Here is a 25,780-nt window from a genome sequence, read left to right as displayed (position 1 = left end):
TGTTAGTTGAGGAGACTCAATTTAATGCTGCTTAAGGCTTTATTTTTCTGGGCTCCAAAATCACTGCAGATGGTGATTGCAGCCATGAAATTAAAAGACACTTAGTCCTTGGAAGGAAAGTTATGACCAACCTAGACAGCATATTAAAAAGCAGAGATATTACTTTGTCAACAAAGGTCCATCTAGTCAAGGCTATGGTTTTTCCAGTGGTCATGTATGGATGTGAGAGTTGGACTATAAAGAAAGCTGAATGCTAAAGAATTGATGCTTTTGAACTGTGGTATTCGAGAAGACTCTTGAGAGTCCCTTGGACTGCAAGGAGATCCAACCAGTCCATCCTAAAGGAGATCAGTCCTGGGTGTTCATTGGAAGGACTGATGCTGAAGCTGAAACTCCAATACTTTGACCACCTGCTGTGAAGAGCTGACTCATTTGAAAAGACCCTGATGCTGGGAAAGATTGAGGGCAGGAGGAGAAGAGGATAACAGAGGATGAGATGGTTGGATGGCATCACCAACTCAATGGACATGGGTTTGGGTGGACTCCTGGAGTTGGTGATGGACAGGGAGGCCTGGCGTGCTGCAGTTCATGGGGTTGCAGAGTCGGACATGACCGAGCGACTGAACTGAACTGAAGGAACCAATTACTTTGTTTCATCTTTATTCTTTTTGAATCCTGTGCTTTCAAGTGCTGTAGAACTATAAATTTCAATAGAAATACAATGTGAACCACAAAGATGATCTACAGATTCACTTTTATTTTTTCTGGTAAGATCTGTTCAAATATTTGCCAATTTTTAAGTTGACTGGTTTGCTTTCTTATTGTCTATTTTGTCATATAGAAGTATTGTATATATTTTCCTCCATTCTGTGACTTGCAATTTCATTTTCTTAATGATATTCTTTCAACAGAAAAAATAATTTAATTTGATACAGCCCAATTTCTATTTTTTTAGGTTTATTTTTTTAGCATGTCTTCCCACATTTTACAAAATTTTCTGATGTATTTTATTCTAGAGGTTTTATGGTTGTTCATTTATGGCTGTGCTTTAATTTATGCTGTTATTGTGCTCAGTCACTCAGTCATCCAACTCTTTGTGACCCTGTGGACTGTAGCCCACCAGGCTCCTCTCTCCATGGGATTCTCCAGGCAAGAATACTGGATTGGGTTGCCATTTCCTTCTCCATATGCTATTATTATTTCTTGCATTATGTAGATAAGATGAATGTTTATTTTTTTATCCAAATGGATATATAGTTTTCCAGCACTACTGTTTGGAAACCCATATCTCTTGTGTCTCCTCCATTGACAGATGGGTCTTTACCACTATGCCACCTGGGAAGCAAGATTTCTATTGGTGAGGAACAAGTGAAGAGTGATTAGTATTTAGTCAATGAAATGTGTCTGTCCCAATGTATGTCACCAGGTGCTAATACAGTCTTAAGTGATAAACCTTGAACTATACTGGAGAATTATTTTGTATCGTTAGACAGTGCTAGATTAATGTATATTAATTTCCTAGGGTCTCAATCTCTCATTTTTCAATATTACATTTGACTATCAAAGACATCTTTAGAAAAAAAAATTCATGTCAGATTTATACAACTGAAACATTTTCTTATAGTTTATGTCAGCAACATTTTAGAATTATGTTCATTGACGTTTGTGTGTTGTGTGTGTGTATTTATCTGTGTGTATGAGTGTGATATCAAAATTAGGTTAATGTCAACAAATTTTCCTTCATTCTACAAAGCTGTACAGTTCTGAAAGTGATATTTACTGAGGTTCTGGAAGTATGTGCTCTTTCAGGTTACTATACTCTTCTGTATTACATACAGATACTTTACAGTCCAGTAGGTTAGAAAATCCACTGCATGATTATACTGTGACAAAGAATCACCCTTTAGCTCACATTTCAGCAGTAATAAGCTCTGCTCTGTACTACTGTGTGTTAATATAGCTGTTCTTCATTTCTAGAGCTGACTCTAGGAAGAAAGTTAAGTGAGTGAAGTCTGTCTTCATTCTATTTTTATTCCTTGGGTTACATTTTCTTTCTTCCTCTCATGGAAACCTTTACTGGAGAAATACTCTGAGGAGATTATGACACGAATCACTATAACTGTTATTCTGCCAAAGGTAATTTGCATTTAACAGAGGTTAAAGGAATCAAGCCTAGTAACAGTAGAATTTTAACACTTGAAAATTGGCTGGAGAAGAGCTCTTTGGGAAAAAAGTAGTGCCAAAAAGAGGGAAAGAGAATGATGCCCTGAGAGTCATGCTTTTCAGGAAATTCTTCTATTTTGACAAAGCCAATTCAGAATGGCCAGGAAACAGGACCACCCACCCCAGTTTTGTCTTTTCCTTAAAAAAATAAATAAATAAAAGCAAAGACCAAAACTGATATATGCAAATTAAATGGAGTGCATGGCTATAGACTATTTTTTATTTATCTATAAAAAGTCTTGAGTTACCAGCATGCAATTAACAGTATCTAGGTCAAAATTTGCATGAGGTCTAAGATCACTGGGCCTTCCCAGGTGGCGCTAGTGGTAAAGAATCTGCCTTCCAAGCAGGAGATGAAGGTTTGGTCCCTGGTTTGGGAAGATCACCTAGAGAAGGAAATGGCAACCCACTCCAGTATTCTTGTCTGGGAGATCCCATGGACAGAGAAGCCTGGCAGGCTACAATCCACGGGGTTGCGAAAGAGCTGGACATGACTTGGTGACTAAACAACAAAATGATTAATTCGTTCTGGATTCAGGAAAACAGGGACTGGCTGTACATTAGAGTAGATTTACAAAGATAAGATACAAATTAGAGTTCAACTAATAGCTTACTACTTCAGTAAAATTCAACTATATATCCCCTCTGCCCAAGAAAAGCCCAATAATATCAAGTGATTATTTTATAGTCTTTATTTTATAGTCTTTTTTTTATCAGATAAAAAAAATAATTTACCAGGGTAGAAAATGCAGAGAAAAATAAAAATTTAATTGAAAATGTAAGATTCTAATATTTCATTCTTATTTCCTTTAAAATGATTAATTAATTTGGATTCATACAATTTCTTTCAAAATGTATGTGATTGAATCTGGAGTAGAACAAAATGACCTAGATATACAATATTTAGACAACATCTTATTATCCATGGTCCAGACTGCAAACTCCTTTAACAAAAGTAGAATATACTTATACCACATAAAATAATATAAGTAGCACTCACATAGCAAAATACATATGGTTATGTAAGAAATGGTAAACCAAGGAATTTACTGTTAAAAGAGTTACTGAGTAAAGTATTTTTGCTCTTTCTGTGTCAGTATATACAATTGTATAATATTTTGCTGATTGCAGAGAATATACCATTGAATTGTAAGGAAAAACTAATCTATATTAGATATTCATCATTTATTCTCTTCTTGACTAGTTCTTCCTATGAAAAGTGTAGATGTCTTCAAATTTAATAGAGAAGTGCATATATGAAGAATATTATATGTATGTTGTGAAAGCATAAAGTTGAAATATCATCCTGAATTTTTTGTGTCATATATTAAAAAAGACAATGGTCTTCACTTGTTCAGTCACCAAGTTGTGTCCGACTCTTTACGAGCCTATGGAATGCAGCATGCCATGCTTCCCTGTCCTTCACCATCTCCTAGTTTGCTCAAACTGATCTCATTAAAAAAAAGTTAGTGTCCAGAAAGGATCAATAGTGTTCAGACCTAAGTTTTAGAATTTTTTGGCAGTGATTTCAGTACTGACAAAAAGGCTATGCATAGAAAAGGAAATGACCCAAAGAACAAGGACCCTGTCAACTACTTAATTCCTTTTAAAACTATTGTCCACACCATGGACATCAGTCTCATGTTCAGTTTGTGTACACAAAGTCTTTTTGTGCCGAGATGGTGAACTTGGCTGAGAAGGTATGTGTTACCTAGAGACACTGTTTTACAATGACTTCAAAAATGAAAACAATAAGCAATAAAGGAACATTGACAATGGGGGAGAAAATAGGATTGTCCTTGTTCCTTTCACTTAATTGATTGACTCTCAGTTCCTGGTAGATGAACAATCGTAGAGTCAATCTGCCAGGAAAGAAGAAGCATGTTGATGGCAGAATTATGCTAACCAGTAACTGGTTACATTCTAAATGGAAAGGTTTCTGCAGGGCTGACCCTGCATACTTGCTACCTCCACAGAAGAAGCAAAGAGTGAGAACTGTCAAGTTGCCCAGACTAGTTATACTTTATATATGTAACTTGGTTATATTTAGCTAATGTAATTCACTGCACACAAGATTACCACTTGTCTGAGTATCTCTAAACTGCTATTTAGAGGCAATAGTTTTGAATTAGTTTCCTGATATTTCTCAAGCACCATGTGTAAAGCCATCAGAAGACTTGAGCTGTAGTACTGGTTCTTGGATTTATTAACAGTCAGACTTGGAAAAGTCTCTATTTCTTAATGTTTCTGTTTCCTCAGCTGTCATATGTGGATGACTTATATTCTCTTTCCTAAAAATAAAACATGCATGCTTAGTCTCAGTCATGTCTGACTCTTTGTGACCCCATGGACTATAGTCTGCCAGACTCCTCTCTCTGTGGGATTCTACAGGCAAGAATACTGGAGCAGGTAGTCATTCCCTTCTCCAAGGGATCTTCCCAACCCAGGGATCAAACTCAGGTCTCCCACCCTGCAGGCAGGTTCTTTACCATCTGAGCCACCAGGGAAGCCCCAAAATAAAACATGGTAATAGATAAAAGGTACTTCTGAAGCTGTAAATGCATGTACAAATGTGAGGTCTTATCATCATCATCATCATATCATCATATCATCATGATGCTGACAATAATCCACTTTGTGGCTGAAAATAACAGTCTCCTGTTACCTTATATTACTTATAAGTAATATATTACTTACTTACTTACTTACTTACCTTATATTACTCTCCAACTCTCGTGTCTGGAGGATGCCTTCAGAGCTGTCATCTGTCACTGCATACAGTTGGGACACATTCCACACTGTGACATGGTATGGTGTGAGGGATAACTGGTGTGGTTAGATTTAACCAGGCAGAGAATTGGGACAGTCATTAGTTTCCTGCCATCCTATGGAGTGTGGGATCCATTCCATTGCTAGAGAAAATACCCTTCCACTTGTGACTCTCCTCACAGAGGGTGAGTTTGAAGAAGGGCTCTGCTCAGGGGAAATTAAGGAGTCAGTTGGCACAGTAGTGTCTATGTGAGGGTACCACTTCCTTGGAGAAGTATCTGAGAAAGCCAGGTTCCTTGAATTTGTTGACTGGGGACAGCTGTAAAATAAAGCCAGTGGATGTGATGTGGCAGGTGGAGGGAACTGCTCATCCTTTGGAAGGCTGTGTTTGGTTCCTCTTCTAGGTGGAGCAGAAAGGGAGTGCCTTGAAACACAGGCAGTTTGTGGTCCAAGCATGGAACACCCTGGATCTTGTACACACAACACTGATTCTTGTGTGATACTAACTCACTATCTATTCTTCTTTGAGAAAGAACATTTTATGCCTTCCTCATTCCCATAGACTGGATCCACAGGAAAATCTCTCATTTCTGCATCATGCCAGACATCTCAGTCCTACCTGATTTATAAGAAGTATTTTGGGCACATTGGTTAAGAGTGCATGAGCTTGGAAGCCATGCTGCTGGGACTCAAATCCGTCCCTTTGCTTGTGAGTTCTATGACTGCCAGCCCGTTAACATCTCTGTGCCTTAAATTACTCACTTGTAAAGCGTGTATAACAGAAACATCTTTCTCATAGATTTCAATGATACAAAAGTTTTAGAGCTTCAAAATAGTATCGCCTGTATATTAAATACTTAATAAAAGTTACTGTTCTTATGGACCTATGCAAATTTGATCACTCAGCATGAAAAGTCTTAGATGCAACAATTGCTGACTGAGGTAGAGGCTGGAACCTTCCATTTATTGATCACATATATTGATCTCCTACACTGTGCCAGGCATTTAATCCTCAAATAATCATATGTTTTCCTTTGTTTAAAGGTGAGAAAATCGAAGCTCTGAGTGACTTACTGAGGTTACACAGCAGGTAGCAGATAAAAGAAGATCTCAGGACCACCTGACTCCAGTGGCCTTTCTGTGTTTTTTTTGTATTATTCTGTATCAGAATCTTTGTTCCTCCTTCAGTCTTCTCTTTTCACTTCTGAGTCAAAACACTTTTAAATGACATTTACACATGGTTCCCATGGGCATGTCCAGAGGAACTCTTGGAGAAATATAATTATCCAGAAAAAAGCTGTGCACCTCTTCCTTCTGATAATCCCCCATGTAGCTACGAAAGAAAAATATTCTCTTTACAAACACATATTTCTTCCAATGGTTAAACTCCAACAACAAATGCTCACATAGAGATACAAATAGGCATTCCTCTATTTACTAACACATTTATACATATATGCATATTAGGAATCAGGATGTGAGTAGGACTGGCATATGAAGCAAAAGTTAATCACATCATGTCTAGTAAAAATTCAAAGAAAATTTTACAGCACAAACTTGGCTGTTAAGATTGCATGGAGAAAATTAATTTTGATCTAGTTTGTTGCTTGAGTTTTGATGGAAGTAGCTGACCAGGAAATGAAAGAAGTAGGAATAAAAACTGGTTTCTGGGGAGTTCTGTGGACAGTTGGGGAGAGGAACAGACATTGCTTCCTGGTCTAAGAATGCGCCAGCAATTAAAAACAACAACAAAATCCTGGAAAGCAAAAGCAAGGAAGCAGCACCAGGAAAGGCTCAACTCTGTGGCCTGATTTGAGGAATATGTCTGAGTAATATACTTTCTTTGAGGAGAAGGGAAATGTGAGGAAGGGTGCAGAACCTCACCTTTTAAGGAGTGGTGTGTATACCATTCTAGCAGCTCCATCCCAGCAAGTCTCAGGGGCAGCCAGCTTCATGGAACATGAAGAAAGTACTGTTGTAGAAATTCATGGACATGAAGAAAGTACTGCTGTAGAAATTCAGCCGTGTGGTGACCAAGACAGAGATTAATCTTCTCCATAACCAGGAGCATCTTTGGAGGCTAACATGACAGCCCACTGAGTGCCTCTCAGTCCATAGGGGATCCAGAGTTTGACAGCATTGAAGAAAATGTAGGTGCTCTCTATGCCCTCCACCATCAGACACGGAGTCAGAGGAAAAAATCACTGTGTAGAACTGGTGTTCCTGAGGACCACATAAAAATAAGGAGTTTTGTAATTTGCTCAAACACTGACTATACATCTGGCTTTTGTAACCTGAGGGGCCAAGTTTATGAGCACATACACCCATGCACCTACTATTATCATAAACATGCTCTACATTGAAAAAAAAAAAAGTGAAAGGGTGTTAGTTGCTCAGTCCTGTCTGACTCTTTGACCCTATTGACTATAGCCTGCCAGACTCCTCTGTCCATGGAATTCTTCAGGCAAGAATACTGGATTGGTAGCCATTCCCTTCTCCAGGGGATCTTCCCAACCCAGGGATTGAACCTGTGTCTCCTGAATTGCAGGCAGATTCTTTATCAGGGAATCCAAGGCACACATATTAATATTTACCTGAGTGAAGGGTAGGAGAAGTCTTGTACTACAACTATGAAATCATCCATGGAGAACTGATAATCTAGGCCTTCAACTGAGTTCCAAAACGATGGATAGAACTATATTTCAGTAGAATTGATTTCCTTTACAATCCTAAGTATTTAATTTAATTAGGCTAAAATCAATATTCTGAGAAGGTCCATACTTAAGGTTTATTCAACTATCAAGAGATTATGACTTAGGCTCCTGCTCCAGGGGATTGTGTTGAAGGCAGGAGGAGAAGTTGGCAGATATTGTAGATATAATTCAAACTTCAGAGATCTAGGAGGTGGTTAGCATAGGATCCCTGACAATGATGGACACCTCGTAGTAACATAATTCTTCCTTTAAAATGATGGTTGGTCCCACTATAATTATAAAAGTCTTCTCTATCTTTTTTTTTTTTTCAAAAACTCTGTAATACATATTTCCTTGTCTACCTTTTGAATATCTCTTGTGAAATGTTTATTTCAAATAAAATGCTTTTAAAATTTTCATCATTTATGCTAGTATATCCACTTACTAGATTTGTAAGAGCTCTCCAGGTATAGTTGAAAACATGCCATGATATTAACTTAAGCATCTACACTTTATTCCAAACATGTCAAAATAAGTTATATCATGGGGAATAATGCACATTTCTTACCTGATTATAATTTCCAGTGTCATATATCATCCTCAGCAAATACTAATTACTACTAACTGGCATTTGATTGAAGCAGTAAAGAGGTGGATTCATTCTGTTTCACTAATTGATTCAAGTTGGGCTTTGGCCAAGGCTTATAACCTAAAAGTCCGATAATAAGGGAATGATTAATTGAATCTTAGCACATCCATATGACAGAATAATGTGAACCCATTAAAATGGTATTTTAGAAGAATACTTAGTAAAATTGGAAAATGTGTATAATAAATTTACTATCAGTACTACATGGAGAATAAAATCTAGATTCATCATCTTGGATGCTAAGGTTCTGTATAGTTATGGGCTCCAGCACAACTATACTTTACACCTTAAACTATACTTTACATGTCAAACACCTATCTTCCTCAGTTTTCACACTTCATCCACACTGGCTTTTCTTCTATTTCGCTATCAGGACGACTTTTCCACTGTCAGGACTTTGCATTATCTCTTCTCACTTCCTGGAAGGCCCTTCCTTATATCCTCACATGAACAATACCTTCTTGTCACTGAAAAGGGCCTTCTCTGACCACTTACTTTCTAGTATATCACTTTATTATTTTATGTATTACTTCTTACTATCTGATATTGCTTTATTTATTTTTAGCTTAAATTTCTACACTTCCCTCTAGAATGCAAACTCCTTGCAATCAGCAACATTTTATTTATTTCTTGTTCAGTGTTTTATTTCAGTGCTTTGAAAAATACTTGGCACTTCGTAAATTCCAGCACATATGCTGAATGAATAAACAAACCAGTACTCTTTTTTAATTTTAAAAATAAATTGCCTATTTTAGAAATCTTCAAAAAATATAAAGGAGAAAATTCAAATATAAATTATTGATAATGACTTCAGAGATAATTATTGTAGACATGCTGCTATGTGTTAAGGCAGAGACAAGGGAATGTATACAGTTGTGGTCATCTAACTGCACTCCCTGTTTAGTTCTCCTCTTTTTCTTGCTTCTTTTCTCTCTCTTCTTTTCAGAAACAATAAACTTATCTCATAAACTCTTGTATAATTGTTTAGTGATAATTTTAATTTCTTAGAAAATGCTCGCTTGCATTTTATCAACATGTCAATATTTATTTGTCCAAAAATAGTGCTTTCCCAAACAGGTATTCTGGTACTCTTGCTGTTCTGCTCTTCTGAAACACAGAACAGGGCATAGTGATGGGATAGTCCTTTGTGGTGGGTCAGAGAACATCTTCAAGGGGGAACTGGCTTCTTAGCTGAGACCTGAAATGTTTCCAAATCAGCCACACTAAGTTTATGATGTTGAAGACCTGAAAGGTGGGAGAGACAGAGTCTAAATGGAAAGAACTATGATATACATAAAGGTCTGAGAACATAGAACATTGAACTTTAGGAGAAATAAAGGTTATCCCATTTTACTACTAATGTGTACTGTGTCAGGGACTTTTGATTCTGGGCAAGTAGGCAGAAGCCAGGTAAGAAGGGTCTCATATTAGGCAGTGTTTCACAAAGGGCAATATGTCTTTTAAGTGTTTTCAGCACAGAACTATGATGACCTTTTACAAAGATTATCTGAACTGCTTATGATGAAATATGGAAAGATAAAACATTTTGCAACTTTTGTGCCTATACAAATATACAATGAACATTTTTTCATACCTAGAGGGAGAAGACAAGAAAGCTTATGAAACATGTGTTCTAGACTTCTTTCAACCAGCCATGCATCAAGCAAGAGACAAAAGAAAATAAAGGTGTCCTTGGTGGCTGCTAATAGTGAGACTCTTATGATCTGTGTCAAAGTTGCCTTTACTCATTATTATGCCAAATCAGATGCTAAGAGCCACCATGATTTAGCTGGCAATGACAGCTGCCGTAAAAGGATCATAAAATACTGTCTTTCCTCATGGAAAGCAGGTTCCTTCTCTGGATGGTCTTTACTTAGACAGGAAGCTCCAGCAGGATCTCTGAATGCAGCCTCAGCCTTTTCTCCACAGATGTAAGATAGTAATGCTTCCTCCTGGTGACTGTTTCACATGTTGGCCAGAGATAGCCTTCTTGTTCTTAAGACTAATTCCAGATTGTCTGGCCTCCCCCTTCATCTGTTTTTGTCATTCCTGTAACTTTCAGAATTTACTTAATATCTCTGGTATGTGGATGGTGCCCCTCTCTCCCCACCCTATTCTCACAAATATTTAATTTTTCAAAGATATGGGTAGAAACTAGGTTTTAAAGAGGAATTATTGTTTAGTCGCTCAGTCATGCTGATTCTTTGTGATCCCATCAGGCTCCTTTGTCCGTGGGATTTCTGAGGCAAGGTTATTGGAATGAGTTGCCATTTCCAGGGGATCTTCACAATAGGGATTAAACCTGTATCTTCTGCATTGGTAGACTGATTCTTTACCACTGAGCCACCTTGGGACCCCCTTTAAAGGGGGTAGGGTAGGCAAATTACTGTGAGTAGACCACTCAGCATCATATTTAGAAATATAATAGTTTTTTTAACAGCATAAAGAGGGATGGTCTATTATTTGAGAGACATTTATAGCCTTTTGTAATTCACTAATATTTATTGAGCTCCATTTGGTGATCCAAGATACACACACACAAAAAAAAAATCTTTCCCAAGATAAATAAATAATCTAATCCCCTTAGTCTGGAGCTGCTTCCCCCATAGCTACTCAAAGACCTCACTCTTTTCACTATTCCTCTCTTTTCTTGTATTAGATTTCTGTTGCTACTACAACAAATTATTAAGGACTTAATGGTTTAGAACATCACCAAGTTATTATCTTACAGTCCTGGAGGTCAGATATGTGAACTGGGTCTTACGGGCTAGAGTCAGTATCATCAGCGGAGCTGCACCCTTTCCTGAGACTCTAGCAGAGAATCCATCCGTTGCTCTTTCCAGCTCTTAGGGGCTGCACACGTTTCTTGGCCACTGTAGCAATGCTCTTGCCTCTTCCTCAATAATCACATCCCCTTCTGTGTCTCTGACTCTCCTGGCTACCTTTTCTAAGGACTCTTGTGGTCAAACTAAGCTCACCTGGAAAATCCAGGACAGGCTCCCTATCTCAAAACCCTTGATCTTAATCACATGTGCAGAGTCCCTTGTAACATGGTACATGACATATTCACAGGTTCTGGGGATTAAGACAGGAGTGCCTTTGGAGAGGGGGCACTATTCTGCTCACTACACTCCTTCATCATCAATTTAGATCACTGTTACTTGTTCTTTATTTCTTCTAATTTACCCTTATGCTTTTATTTTTCTCATCTGGAAATAGTAATAAAAGACGTACATACAACCTAGAGCTTTTGGAAGCAGTGTGCGCAGAAGAGTCTGACACACATCATACACTTAAGATGCTATTAGTATTTGGGGGATGATATAATTTTACAACCACCTTCACGAAGTTAAAATTTCCATCATCCACCCATACTGATGGTAAATAGTAGGACTTATGAGGCGATATATGAGAATTTAATATGATATAATACTTCAGTAATTGATTTTAGGAGCATATATGCTCACATTCTGAACAGTTTAATCTTTGAATTACCATTGAAGAATCATCCATATTTTAGCAACTCTAGCAGAAAATGATTTTGCAACTTCGGTTTTCTTTCTCATCTGTGACAGGTAAAACATCTGCATTTCCCATTTTCTTTCTTCTTCATATGTTGAGGAAAATTATGATTATTTCCATTGAGATTTTGCACCCCTGCCACATGTAGTGAGTATCCCTGTTGTGCCAGCTCCTTCTTTAGATTTTTGTAATATAGTTTTAAGATAAAAAATAGAACATCAAAAATTTAGGACAAGTAGAGAGAAAGATACAGAAACTGAATCATGCTGGGAAGGGCTTTGTCTCTTTAAGAGAGAATGGTGGCTTATAAGAAAAGAAGTAGGAGTTCAGAGTTAAAAATAGTGGAGTGAGATTTTTGAGGATATCAGTTGTAATTCAAGGGTAGGGTACTGATAATGACAGAAATGAAAATGTTTTAAAGATTTTCAGTGTAATGAAAAATTTTTCTTACACTTTAATATTATTTGAGAGATTCCATTAAGTAGTGGTTTATTTTCATTACTTTCAGTTGTTGGTTTATATTTTTTTCAAACCAGCTTCATGTCTTGACTGGTCATGTGGGGCTTAGTTTTTGTTTAAACTGTACCTCATCGACTGGATATGTTATATTTGCTTCAAATTTCTTAAACCCTGCATGTCAAACAAACTTATCAAACCACTTTCATCCACCTGTCATCTCCTCCAGCAATCTTTGTCACTCCCTATCTCCTTCCTCTCAAGGCGGAACTGATCTTTCTTTAGTTCAAGTTCACTTTTTTTACCTCTTCTAAGAATATCATTCTTAGGTACACTTTAGAAACATATCCTGAAAACACACTATCACAGGTACACTTTAGAAACATATCCTGAAAACACACTATCACATGTACTTTTTCATTGCTGCATTGTAAGTGCTTTCATTTCCTCCTTCTACAAACAAACTTCAATCAAGAGTTTACAAAATTTGCTAGTTCCTTCATGTCCAATGTGCTACTAACCTCACTTTGATCTGATTTTTTATTTTAATGACATAGAAAATACACTTGTAATGATCAGATCCAGTGACTGCCTTCTACTTAATTTGGCTGCTCTATAGCATAATGATATTGATCATACATTTTTCCACTATAGACTTCTTTACTATTATGTTAACACCTTATTTCTCTTTCTTGTCTTCAGCTTACTGATTATTGTCTTTCTGAATTTCCTCCAGTTCTGTCCCTAACTGCTGGTAAGTTCCATGATTCCATCTTTGACCTGTACCCCATTAGATAGGATTTTGTGTGTGATATTACCTATTACTATAGATTTTATTAGCACCAATTTAAAAGGGCAGTTAAATTAAGCTCTAAAGCCTTCTGTGCTTATTATTTCCTTAAGTGGAACCAATGAAGTTATTAATAATGGAAGTAGCCATACTTGAAAACTCAAATATTTTTGATACACCTTCCTTCATTCCATATCTTTAGCTATCAGGTCACTCACTAAATCTTCCCATGTTAACCTTGTTAAATTCCTTTCTTCTCCATAAGTCTGTCAGTTCATATTTCCTTTCTCATTTCTCTCAATTACTTTAAGTCACTGACCTAAGCCTTCTAGGATATTTCTTACTCTCTGTCTCATCCTTTTTGCAGTCTTTGGTACGGCAGTCCCTTCTTGAACATTTGTTTCAAATCTTGGAAAGGAAAGGATGATATATAAGTCCTTACAATGTGACCACAAAATCCTTTCACTCAATTACCAAGCCACATTTCACTTCAAACTATATTAACTCATTTTAAAAGTAGTGTGCAGAGCTGTTGTTCAGTTGCTAAGTCAGGTCCAACTCATTCTGACCCCATGAACTGCACCACACCAGGCTTCCCTGTCCTTCAGTATCTCCCAGAATTTGCTCAAACTCATGTCCATTGAATCAGTGATGCCATCTGAGAGGACTACTACCAGGATATCAAGAAGAAACTCTCTAAAGGCATGCAGCACAGCTTCAGGCAGTGTTTCAGGCTATGAATGTTGGGGGAAAAAGCTTTAATGGGCAGATCACTTGAGCTCAGACAGAAGAAAGAGGCTAGTTGAATCTGTGCAGGATCATGAAGCTTTGACTGATAGTGGCTCACAAAGGGCTAATCACAAACATGTATATATGTTGACATAGCTTATTCATCAACAACCATGGCTGAGTCATGTAAATTTTGGGCAAAAACAACACAATACTATAAAGCAATTATCCTTCAATTAAAGATAAATAAATAAAATAATTAATTTAAAAAGGAAAAGAAGAAAAAGGGCTAACCATGAGTAACACTACAGGGAAAAACGTTATTTGGCCTCACCATTGCTCCCCTTGTCATTTCTAAAACCTTCCTCTTCTTTCTCTGTTACTTGGTGTCTTTTCTCTCTCCCTCAATAAATAAGATCTCCCTCATAAGATCTTTCAACCTAGGAGCTTGTGTCTGGCCCAGGGACTGTTCTTATGAATGGTTCACCTTGACATTTCCTGATCTTGAATTTTTGCCTAAACTAGTGTACTCCATTGGAGAAGGGAATGGCAACCCACTCCAGTGTTCTTGCCTGGAGAATTCCATGGACAGAGGAGCCTGGTGGGCTACAGTCCATGCGGTCACAAAGAGTCGGACACGACTGAGTGACTAACCCTAATGTACTCTACTTTCCATTCACAGAGAATAAGCAGAATAATTTGTGTGTGTGTGTGTGTGTGTGTGTGTGTGTGTGTGTCAGAATACCCACAGGGATATCTCCTTCTGTTCTTGTCTGTGTTTTGTTTATTTTTGTCTCTCATGTAATGTGCCACACACACAGGAACCCTGCCACACCCATAGCAAGAGGCAGAAGTAAATTCCCTTCCTAATTCTGAGCAGACTTTGTAAGTTATGTATATCCAGGAGAGTGTGGCAAAAATTATCCTATATTAATTAAAACACTGGCCTTAAAAGGATGCGACATCCACCTTATAACCCGAGGCATTCATTTTTGGAGATCAAAACTTCAATGTGAGCAGTCTAATTGCCTAGGTTGCCATGTTTTGAGGAAGACCATTGTAGGCCATGAAGACTAATCATGTAGAAAAAAGACAGGAAGAGGCTCTAAGATTATATGGAGAGAGAGAGAGAGAGAGAGAGAGATTCTTGTTTAGCTTCCAATGAATTTAGTCATTTGCTCTTACAATTCCAATTCCTGTCTGACCACAATCACGATATATCCTGAGCCAAGAGTGTTCAGAAGTTGCCAAATTCCTACCTACAGTAAATGTAAGAGGTAAAAAAGAAAAATTGTTTTTTAAATGTGTAAGTTTGGTATATGATTTGTTAGATTTCAGTAGTAATTGGAACACTGTCCAGGAACAGATTTTGTTCATGCCTCCATTCTACTAATTATTTATTCAGAGTAAATCCTGTTTTATCTAAGTTAATTGAAATTTTCTCATTCTCTGACTTGTTTTAAGAATAAGCATGATTTAGAAATAACTTGGTTATGAGCAATAAGATATGAGGCATTTGCCATGACTCCAGGAAAGGAATCACACATATAACAAAAGTACATTTTCTTCCATCAGGTATCTTCTGTAAAAATGGGATTAATTGATAACAAGCACTCTAAAGGTGACAGAATGAAAAGAGAGAAGGGACCTGAGTCCTTGACATTGTTGATCAACTGCGTTAGCCAAACCTGGAAATTCTATACTTGATATCTCTTGTATATGAGGGAATATATTCTGATTTAGTTAAGAAATTTGACTTGAGTTTTCTGTTATTTGCTGCTTAAATCACCATAACCCTTTCACTACCTCAACATAAATACATAGAATACTCAAGGATTGTCACTATATCACTTGCATTATTGTTTAGGAATAAGGATGCTTGGAATAAGCAAGATAAGAAGTGAGAAGTGGCAAAATAATCTAAAACCAGGGCAGAGAATTGGTTGTAAAGATTTACCAATCTGCAAACATATATACTAGTCTAGTACTAGACTACTGAAGGAAGACAGTATTTTTAAATTAGGTAAACAATGAGGAATCATTCAAGTGACTTGCCCTCAGCATCATGGCCTTTCGGGTTGTGTAGGTTAGGAAGACTAATTGAATAAAATACAAAGCATGCAGAAAGTCAGCATTCTCATTCTTATGGAGTAACCTAAAATGGAGGGAAAGTGATAGAGCTGCAGTGAGTGAACTGTAGGAAACTAAGTCAAGACGTTCACTTGATTATGGGTTTGGGTTCATACTAAAAATTTGAAAGAGAATTAAGATAGTTTACAAGTACTGACCATGTGAGCATACAGTAATAAATAATCTTAAAATAGTGCTTATTTTGTATTGGTATTATTCTGAGAACTTTATATTTACCAACTGATTTAATTCTCATCAAAACTCTATGTTAAGCTTCCCAATTTTCAGATAAGGAAATAGACAGAGGGAAGCTGAATAGCCTGCTTGTGGTCTTACAGCCATTGAATACAATCTGAGGTTTGAAACCGATGCATTCCAACCCTAAACTTGATCATTAAAACTCTGAACTATATTCTGATGATAATATATATGTTTAAGTTTGCAAAAATTTGTCCTGATTCTGTTAGGAGCTAACTTGGCAGATATTAATCTTTCAGGTGATGAATATCATTGATCAAACTATGAGGAGGTGAAGAGTGATCACATCCCAGGGAAATTTGAGAATTTCCTTATATTTATATTTGAAGATTTCAAATATAAAATCATTTCAAATATAAATGCTTTATCAAAAGGAATGGGTATGTATGGAATTCAGACAGTGATATAGCTGAAGTATAATAAATAAACAATCCATAGCAGCAGTATTATATCAACATTTACACATATTTGGGGGCAAAGAGTTGTTTCTTTAGCTCCTAGAAACCTCATAGTGATGGCCTACTCTGAATGAAGCTAGCTTTAGCTAGGCTCAACCAAAATTCTTTCAGGTACAGTTAGAGGGAAGTTTTAATCTATTCTCAAACAAATAACATTGTCTACAATAGCATCCTCAAGTACCTCAGTATATATGGGAGAAATTGAAAATTATGATTCATGTAAATAAGCTTCTTGACTTTAGAAACTGATGCTGGGAAGAAGATTCCTAAGAAGGTACATCTGTTGAAAGAAAGAACAGAGAATGAGCACGGGCAAAAAGAGATATACATTGGTGGGAAATATTAGAAACCATAAAGATACTTGTGAGAAAGGGAATCAAGTAGCAGCAAAAGCCAATAAACAGTAATCTTGGCAACAGAAAGTTTAAATCTTTGGAGCTAAAAAGAAAGAGATAAAAGTTATAGTAACTGAAAAAATAAATTTCCTCACACTGGAAGAGAGTATTTTTTACTCATGCACTCACAGATATGCTCAGAAAAGGACATCTATTCAATGATTCCAGCAAAAGAGAACCAAATCTTCTATCAAAACTGAAGGCCAAAATGCAGAATTCAGTTCCGAGTTATCTATCTTGTAAAAATTGTTCTGAAATTAAAATTCTGTTTTTCCTTTTGAGCCTTTTTAAAATAAGAACTTTAGAGTTAGAACTTTACCTTTAATTACATAGTGTCATTTTACGTTCAGTGGTGGTGGTTTAGTCATTGTGTCTGACTCTTGTGATCCCATGGACTGTAGCCCACCAGGCTCCTCTGTTGGTGGGATTCTCCAGGCAAAAATACTAGAATGGGTTGCCACTTCCTTTTCCAGGGGATCTTCCCAATCCAGGAATCGAACCCAGCAATCAAATTCATTGTAGTCAGGTTCTTTACCAACTGAGCTACGTTTACATTCAGGATTACTTAATGTGAGTAATCTTGCTCAATGTTACGGACCACTAATTGTACCATAAGATGTTTGCTCTTAAATAGCTTCTTGGCATAAACCAACATCCTCTTTCGTTTGGATCCCATTGAGCATTTCTCCGGAATCCAGTTATCATTGCAAGCAAATATTTTTATTTTTATAACTGGAAAAAATCAGATGGGGGAAATTTCTACCAGAAAAATACATTGCAGCATTCAAACAGTGAATACTCATTGCAGCATATGAGTAAAGAAAGACTGTTTTAAAAACTTAATGGGTTTGTAGTCTATGTGTGGGTGTTTAGAATCATCTAGCAAAAGCAAGGACAATCTTAAGTGATGGTACAATTAGGCCACCTATTCTAAATGTGTGTAGCAGATGAATAATTGCCCTTAGTTTTTGAAAAATGCTCATTGGTATATATTATTATAAAATGATTTGGTTATGATATAGCAATTTGTCAAATAACATCAGGAGCTAAGAAAAAAGAAAATCACCTTCAGAAAATCTGAGTGTTTTCCAAAATGCTAGCTAATTGAGTGAAGCCTCCACCTGATATCAAATTAAGAACTATAAGAAGCAATGCTTGAGTTAAAACTTCTCTCTTGTTCAGAGGCATGAATCATAAGGGACATATCCAGTTCTGAACTATTTACTTTCCTTTATGAATTATGTTTAAGATTAAAGGGGAAGGGATAGAGAGAGGAGGATTCTGGCGCAACTAGAAGTGAAAGGACATGTGCTAAGCTTCAGACAATTAGTTTGCCATATTATACAGTACAAATAAGATTATGTTTAGCTTTGTAAGAACCTATAGTGTCTTTCAAAGTGGCTATATCATTATGGATTCCTACCATCAATGGGTGAGCATTCTTGTTTCTCCATTTCTTACCAACATTTGGTTTTGTCAGTGTTTTGGGTTTTATTCTATAGTGGGCATTTCATTGTTTGAATTTGCAATTCCTTAATGGCATATGATATTAAAAGCATCTTTTAATATGCTTATTTGCAATCTGTATAAATTATCTGTAGAGCTGTCTGTATATGTGTGTGTGTGTGTGTGTGTACACACATGTATCTTTTGTCCATTTTCAAATTGGGTTGTTTATTTTCTTTTGTTGAGTATTAGAAATTGTATGTATGTTTTGGGTACAAGTCTTTTATCAGATGTGCATTTTGAAACTATCTTCTCCCAGTTTGTGTCTTGTTTTTTCATTCTTTTTTTTTTTTTTAATTTTTATTAGTTGGAGGCTAATTACTTTACATCATTACAGTAGTTTTTGTTATACATTGATATGAATTAGCCATGGATTTACATGTACTCCCCATCCCAGTCCCCCCTCCCACCTCCCTCTCCACCCGATCCCTCTGGGTCTTCCCAGTGCACCAGGCCCGAGCACTTGTCTCATGCACCCAACCTAGGCTGGTGATCTGTTTCACCCTAGATAATATACATGTTTCAATGCTGTTCTCCTGAAACATCCCACCCTCTTTTTATGGCATCATTTGTGGAGCAGAAATTGTACCTTTTAACAAAATCCTACTTATCAATTTTTTCTTTTATAGATTATGGTTTTGGCATTATTTCTTACCTTGTTGTAAATAATTTGAAATATAATATTAGTAATAACTAAATTATTAATTTCCTACTATGTATAAAGCACTTGTTGTTAGACTTTCCAAAGATCAGCATCCCTTTCTTACACAGATATATTTCATCAGTGGAAGGATTTAAACATTAATAAGTGGATATTGCCAGTGGATATTTTAATAAAGGAATGATTACATTTTTAAAATAATCATTGATCTACTTAAAATAGAAATTTTTTTCTAAGAATTTTTTTCATTAAAGAATAAGTCATTTCTAGTGTCTTCTTTCACACATAAATAGCTTGGATGTTATCAGCCCTGTCTTTAAATAAGAACAAGCTTGACGATCTGAAAGCCATAGGCTTTTCTGGGACCCATCAGAGAAGCAAGGTTGCAGAGCAGACCACCATAACTAAATCTGTAGAGAGATCTATGTAGAAAGTTCACATAAAATGTTACCGGTACCTTATAGCATATCTGGCTTTCAGTAGAATGCTATAAGTTATGCCAGTAGATAAAATCAACAAAAGCAAAATATCATTCTTTGAATAGATAAATACCATTAACAAACCTGTAGCCAGACTAACCAAAAGGAAAAAGAGAGAAGATACAAAACACCAATATCAGGAATGAAAGAGGGACCATTACTACTGATCTGTAGACATTAAAAGGATAAAAAAGGGAACACTATCAACAATTCTAATAGTTTAGTGAAACGGACTGATTTTTGAAAGATAATCTAATTAAACTGACATCAGGAGAAATCAATAACATAACTAGCTCTATTCTTATTTTTAAAAAATTGGATCATAATTAATAACATTCCAAAACAGAATGCACCAGGCCAGATAGTTTCATTGTTGAATTGTACAGTTAAGGAAGAAATAATACTGCATTATCATAATCTTCTCTAGAAACATTATAGCAGAGGAAACAGTTCTTAAACATTCAACAAAGCCATCATTGTCACCATATGCAAACCAGATAAAGAATTAGAAGAAACAAAAACTTCTGAGTGATATTTCTTTTAAATGTAGGTACAGAAATCCTTAACAAAATATTAGCAAATCAATTCCCGTGAAGTATTAAAAAAAATTATACAAGCTATTCAAGGCTAATTCAACATTTAAAGATGTCATAATTTATCACAGTCTAAAGAAGGAAGATTATATAATTATATATCTATCAGTTGATGCAAAAAACAGCTTTTAACATCCAAAATCTATTTATGATAAAACATACCAGCAGATGAGGGATATAGAGGAAAGTCCTCAACATAATAACAAATATATACAAAAGTCTTACAACAGACACCATACTTAATTGTGAAAGAGTGAACACTTTTTCCCTAAGACTGAGAAAAAAGCAAGACACCACTCTGATTGAATATTATCCTGAAGGTTCTAGTTAGTGCAACAATAAAAGATATAAAAGGTGTAGAAATTGGAAAAGGGAAAATAAAATGATCTTCATTTGCATATAACATAATTAACTATGTATAACATTACAAAGAATTGGCCAAAAACATCCTTAGACTAATGGATGAGTACATCAAGGTCACAGGGTGCAAAATTAACATTCCAAATCAATTGCTTTCCTATCTACTAGCAATTAACAATGGGAATTTGAATTTAAGAAAAGAACATTTATAATACTACAAAAAGGAAATACTTAGATATAAACATAAGAAAATATGGGCAATATTTATATGGAAAAAACTAAAAAAAAAAAAGCTGATGAAAGAATCATAGAAAGATCTAGAAAAGTGGACAGAGAATCTGGGTTTCTCAAATAGAAGACTCAGTATTGTTAAAATGTCGGTTCTTCCCAACTTGCTCTAAAGATTCAATGCAGTCTCAATCAAAAGACTCAGAAGCTATTTATGAGATATCAATAAATAGATTCTAAAGTTTACATATATAAATCTTCTTACAAAGTTTTATAAGTTTATATAGCTGAGAAGTGAAGTGAAAGGCAAAGGAGAAAGGGAAAGATATACCAAACTGAATGCAGAATTCTAGAGAATAGTAAGGAGAGACAATAAAGCCTTCTTAAGTGAACAATGAAAATAGAGAAAACAATAGATTGGAAAAGACTAGAGATATCATCAAGAAAATTGGAAGTATCATGGGAACATTTCATGCAAAGATGAGCGCAGTAAAAGACAGAAATGAAAAAAAAAAGAAAAAAAAAGACAGAAATGGCAAGGACCTAACAGAAGCAGAAGAGATTGAGAAGTGGCAAGAATACACAGAACTACACAAAAAAGGACCTAATGACCCAGATAACCATAGTGGCAGCCAGATATCCTGGAGTGTGGAGTCAAATGGGTCTTAGGAAGTATTACTATAAACAAACTAGTGGAGGTGATGAAATTCCAGTTGAGCTATCTCAAATCCCAAAAGATAATGCTGCACACAATATGTCAAATTTGGAAAACTCAGCAGTGGCCATAGGACTGGAAAAGGTCAATTTTCATTCCAATCCTAAGAAATGCAGTGCCAAAGAATGTTCAAACTACCATACACTGGCATTCATTTCACATGCTAGCAAGGTAGTATCAAAATCCTTCAAGCTAGATTTCAACAGTATGTGAACAGATTCCAGATGTTCAAGCTGGATTTTAAAAAGGCAGAGGAACCTGAGATGTACAGATGTGAGAGTTGGAGCAAAAAGAAGGCTGTACACTGAAGAGTTTATGCTTTTCACTGTGCTGTTGGAGAAGACTCTTGAGAGTCCCTTGGGCTGCAAGGAGATCAAACCAGTCAATCCTGAAGGAAATCAGCCCTGAATATTCACTGGAAGGACTGATGCTGAAATCCCAAGATTTTGGCTACCTGATGCCAAGAGCCAACTCACTGGAAAAGACCTGATGCTGGGAAAGATTAAGGATCGGAGGAAGAGGGGACAACAGAGGATAAGATTGTTGGATGGCATCACTGACTCAAAGGATTGAGCAAACTCTGGGAGTCTGAGCAAACTCTGGGAGACAGTGAAGGACAGGGATGCTTGGCATGCTGCAGTTAATGGGGAAGCAAAGAGTTGAACTCAAGTTATCAATTGAATATCAACGACAAAGTTTATATGGAATCAGTAGATCTAAAACAGCCAAAAAAATACTGGAGAAGAAGAAAAAAGTTGGAGGACTCATACTACTCAATTTCAAGACAATATAAAACAGCATAGTTTTTGGTAAAAGTTTAAGCACATAGTCAGTGGAAGAGAATTGAGTCCAGAAATGCACTGTATTCAACTGATTTTTTACAAAAGGGAAAAGATGATTCAATAAAGAAAATTTGTAACTTTAACAAATGGTGCTGGACCAATTAAGTATCCATAATGCAAAAAGTGCACACAAAGAACTTACCTATTTTATGAAAATTAGCCCAAAATGGATGAGCAACCTAAATGCCAAGTGCAAAATTATGTAACTTCTAGAAGAAAATAAAGGATAAAGTTTAGGTCACCTTGAGTTTGGTGATAAGTTCTTAGAGTCCTGATGTATAAAAGAAAGACTACAATTTGAACTTTATTAAAATAAAAAAAATTTTGCTCTGAAAATGACAAAGTTAAGATTGAAAAGGTAAACTGCAGATACTGCAAAAACTCTTATCTATCAATGCCAAAGATGAAAAATAATATAACCATTTGGAAGATGGTTTGAGAGTTTGTTACAAAGCTGAATACAGATATACAACAGAGCATTCATATTCCTATTATTGGAATGGATTCTTATACTAATTCCATCTCATTTTAAAAGGAGACATTTTATCATTGGCTTTTGTATAGGCTTGGGAGGTTCTGGTCTTGGCAGTAGCCACAAGTCTGATTTTAATATTGCCCAAATGGTGGTGATGTTCATCCTCTTCAGCAAATGAAATTCTCATCTGTCTTTAGAGCAATCTACACAATATTTATCTCTCAGCTTGCTTCATAAAAAGACCTCCCATGGGGCAGTATAAATTATTTTCACACAACCACAGTGAGTTTTAATGGCATTTTTAATAAATAATAATATCCTGTTTACACATAACAAAGTATTACCATTTACAGAGTTTCTAGTTTATACAAATGTACTAAGTAAGCCAGGAGAATCATGATTTATAATTGTTGTATTGCTATTTCTGAAACTATGTATGGTAGGAAAGGTTAGTGACTGCTGCTGGCATGGTGGTAGCAGAAGCTAATGATTATATTATCTTTTAAGAGAGACAGTTCTTGTGCAAAAAATATAGCTAAGGGCTGTGTTTTAAATGCTCAGCTCATTTATCTCTCATCAGTTGGGTAAATGAGATGCAGAAGTTGGTTTATAGTTTCTAAATAACTTTTTATACACTCCTGAAAGCCTTAAAGGGTCTTAAATTTTTTTTCTCATTAATGAAATTTCTCTCATATAATCTATTCCTTAATCTATAAGTCTCTCTTTTTTTTTAACTTCCAGTCACAACTGCATTCACACTCAGTATTAGTTCAGATCAGTTCAGTTGCTCAGTGGTGTCTGACTCTGCGACGCCATGGACTGCAGCATGCCAGGCCTTCCTGTCCATCACCAGTTCCTGAGTTTACCCAAACTCATGTCCACTGAGTCAGTGATGCCATCCAACAATCTCATCCACTGTCGTCCCCTTCTCCTCCTGCCTTCAATCCTTATCCAACATCAGGTCTTTTCCAATGAGTCAGTTCTTCGCATCAGGTGGCCAAAGTATTGGAGTTTCAGCTTCAACATAAATCCTTCCAATGAACACTCAGGATTGATAACCTTTAGGATTGACTGGCTGGATCTCTTTGCAGCCCATGGGACTCTCAAGAGTCTTCTCCAACACCATAGTTCAAAAGCATCAGTTATTCTGTGCTAAGCTTTCTTTATAGTCCAACTCTCACATCCATACATGACTACTGGAAAACCATAGCCTTGACTAGATGGACCTTTGTTGGCAAAGTAATGTCTCTGCTTTTTAATATTTTGTCCATGTTGGTCAAACTTTCCTTCCAAGGAGTAAGCGTCTTTTAATTTTATGGGAGCAGTCACCATCTGCAGTGATTTTGGAGACCCCCAAAATACAGTCTGTCACTGTTCCACTGTTTCCCCATCTATTTGCCATGAAGTGATGGGATTGGATGCCATGATCTTAGTTTTCTGAATGTTGAGCTTTAAGACAACTTTTTCACTGTCCTCTTTCACTTTCATCATGAGGCTCTTTAGTTCTTCTTCGCTTTCTGCCATAAGGGTGGTGTCATCTGCATATCTGAGGTTATTGATATTTCTCCCGGCAATCTTGATTCCAGCTTGTGCTTCCTCCAGTCCAGAGTTTCTCATGATGTACTCTGCATATAAGTTAAATAAGCAGGGTGATGATATACAGCCTTGATGTACTCCTCTTCCTATTTTGAACCAGTCTGTTGTTCCATGTCCAGTTCTAACTGCTGCTTCCTGACCTGCATACAGGTTTCTCAAGAGGCAGATCAGGTGGTCTGGTTATTCCCATCTCTTTCAGGATTTTCCATAGTTTGTTGTGATCCACACAGTCAAAAGCTTTGGCATAGTCAATGCAGCAGGGATAGATGTTTTTTCTGGAACTCTCTTGCTTTTTTGATGATCCATCAGATGTTGGCAATTTAATCTCTGGTTCCTCTGCCTTTTCTAAAACCAGCTTGAACATCTGGAAGATCAAGTTCATGTATTGTTGAAGTCTCGCTGGAAAATTTTGAGCATTACTTTACTAGTGTGTGAGATGAGTGCAATTGTGAGGTAGTTTGAGCATCCTTTGGCATTGCCTTTGTTTGGGATTGGGATGAAAACTGACCTTTTCCAGTCCTGTGGCCACTGCTGAGTTTTCCAGATTTGCTGGCGTATTGATTGTAGCAGTTTCACAGTGTCATCTTTAGGATTTGAAGTAGCTCAACTGGAATTCCGTCACCTCCAGTAGCTTTGTTCATAGTGATGCTTCCTAAGGCCCACTTGACTTCACATTCCAGGATGTCTGGCTCTAGGTGAGTGATCAAACTATCGTGATCATCTGGGTCGTGAAGATCTTTCTTATACAGCTTTTATGTGTATTCTTGTCATCTCCTCTTAATATCTTCCACTTCTGTTATGTCCATAAAATTCCTGTCCTTTATTGAACCCATTTGTGCATGAAATGTTCCCTTGGTATTTCTAATTTTCTTGAAGAGATCTCTAGTCTTTCCCACTCTATTGTTTTCCTCTATCTCTTTGCACTGATCACTGAAGAAGGTTTTCTTATCTCTCCTTGATATTCTTTGGAACTCTGCATTCAGACAGGTATATCTTTGCTTTTCTCCTTTTTTTTTTTTTTTGTTTCTCTTCTTTTCACAGCTATTTGTAAGGTCTCCTCAGACAGCCAGTTTGCTTTTTTGCCTTTCTTTTTCTTGGGGATGGTCTTGATCCCTGTCTCCTGTACAATGTCACAAACCTCCATCCATAGTTCATCAGCCACTCTATCAGATATAGTCCCTTAAATCTATTTCTCACTTTCACTGCACAATTGTAAGGGATTTGATGGAAATCATACCTCAATTGTCTCATGG

Source organism: Odocoileus virginianus, chromosome 1 (genome assembly GCF_023699985.2).
Source record: "Odocoileus virginianus isolate 20LAN1187 ecotype Illinois chromosome 1, Ovbor_1.2, whole genome shotgun sequence".
Lineage (NCBI taxonomy): Eukaryota > Metazoa > Chordata > Mammalia > Artiodactyla > Cervidae > Odocoileus > Odocoileus virginianus.
The sequence above is the reverse complement of the archived record's forward strand: the minus strand, read 5'-3'. Positions refer to the sequence as shown.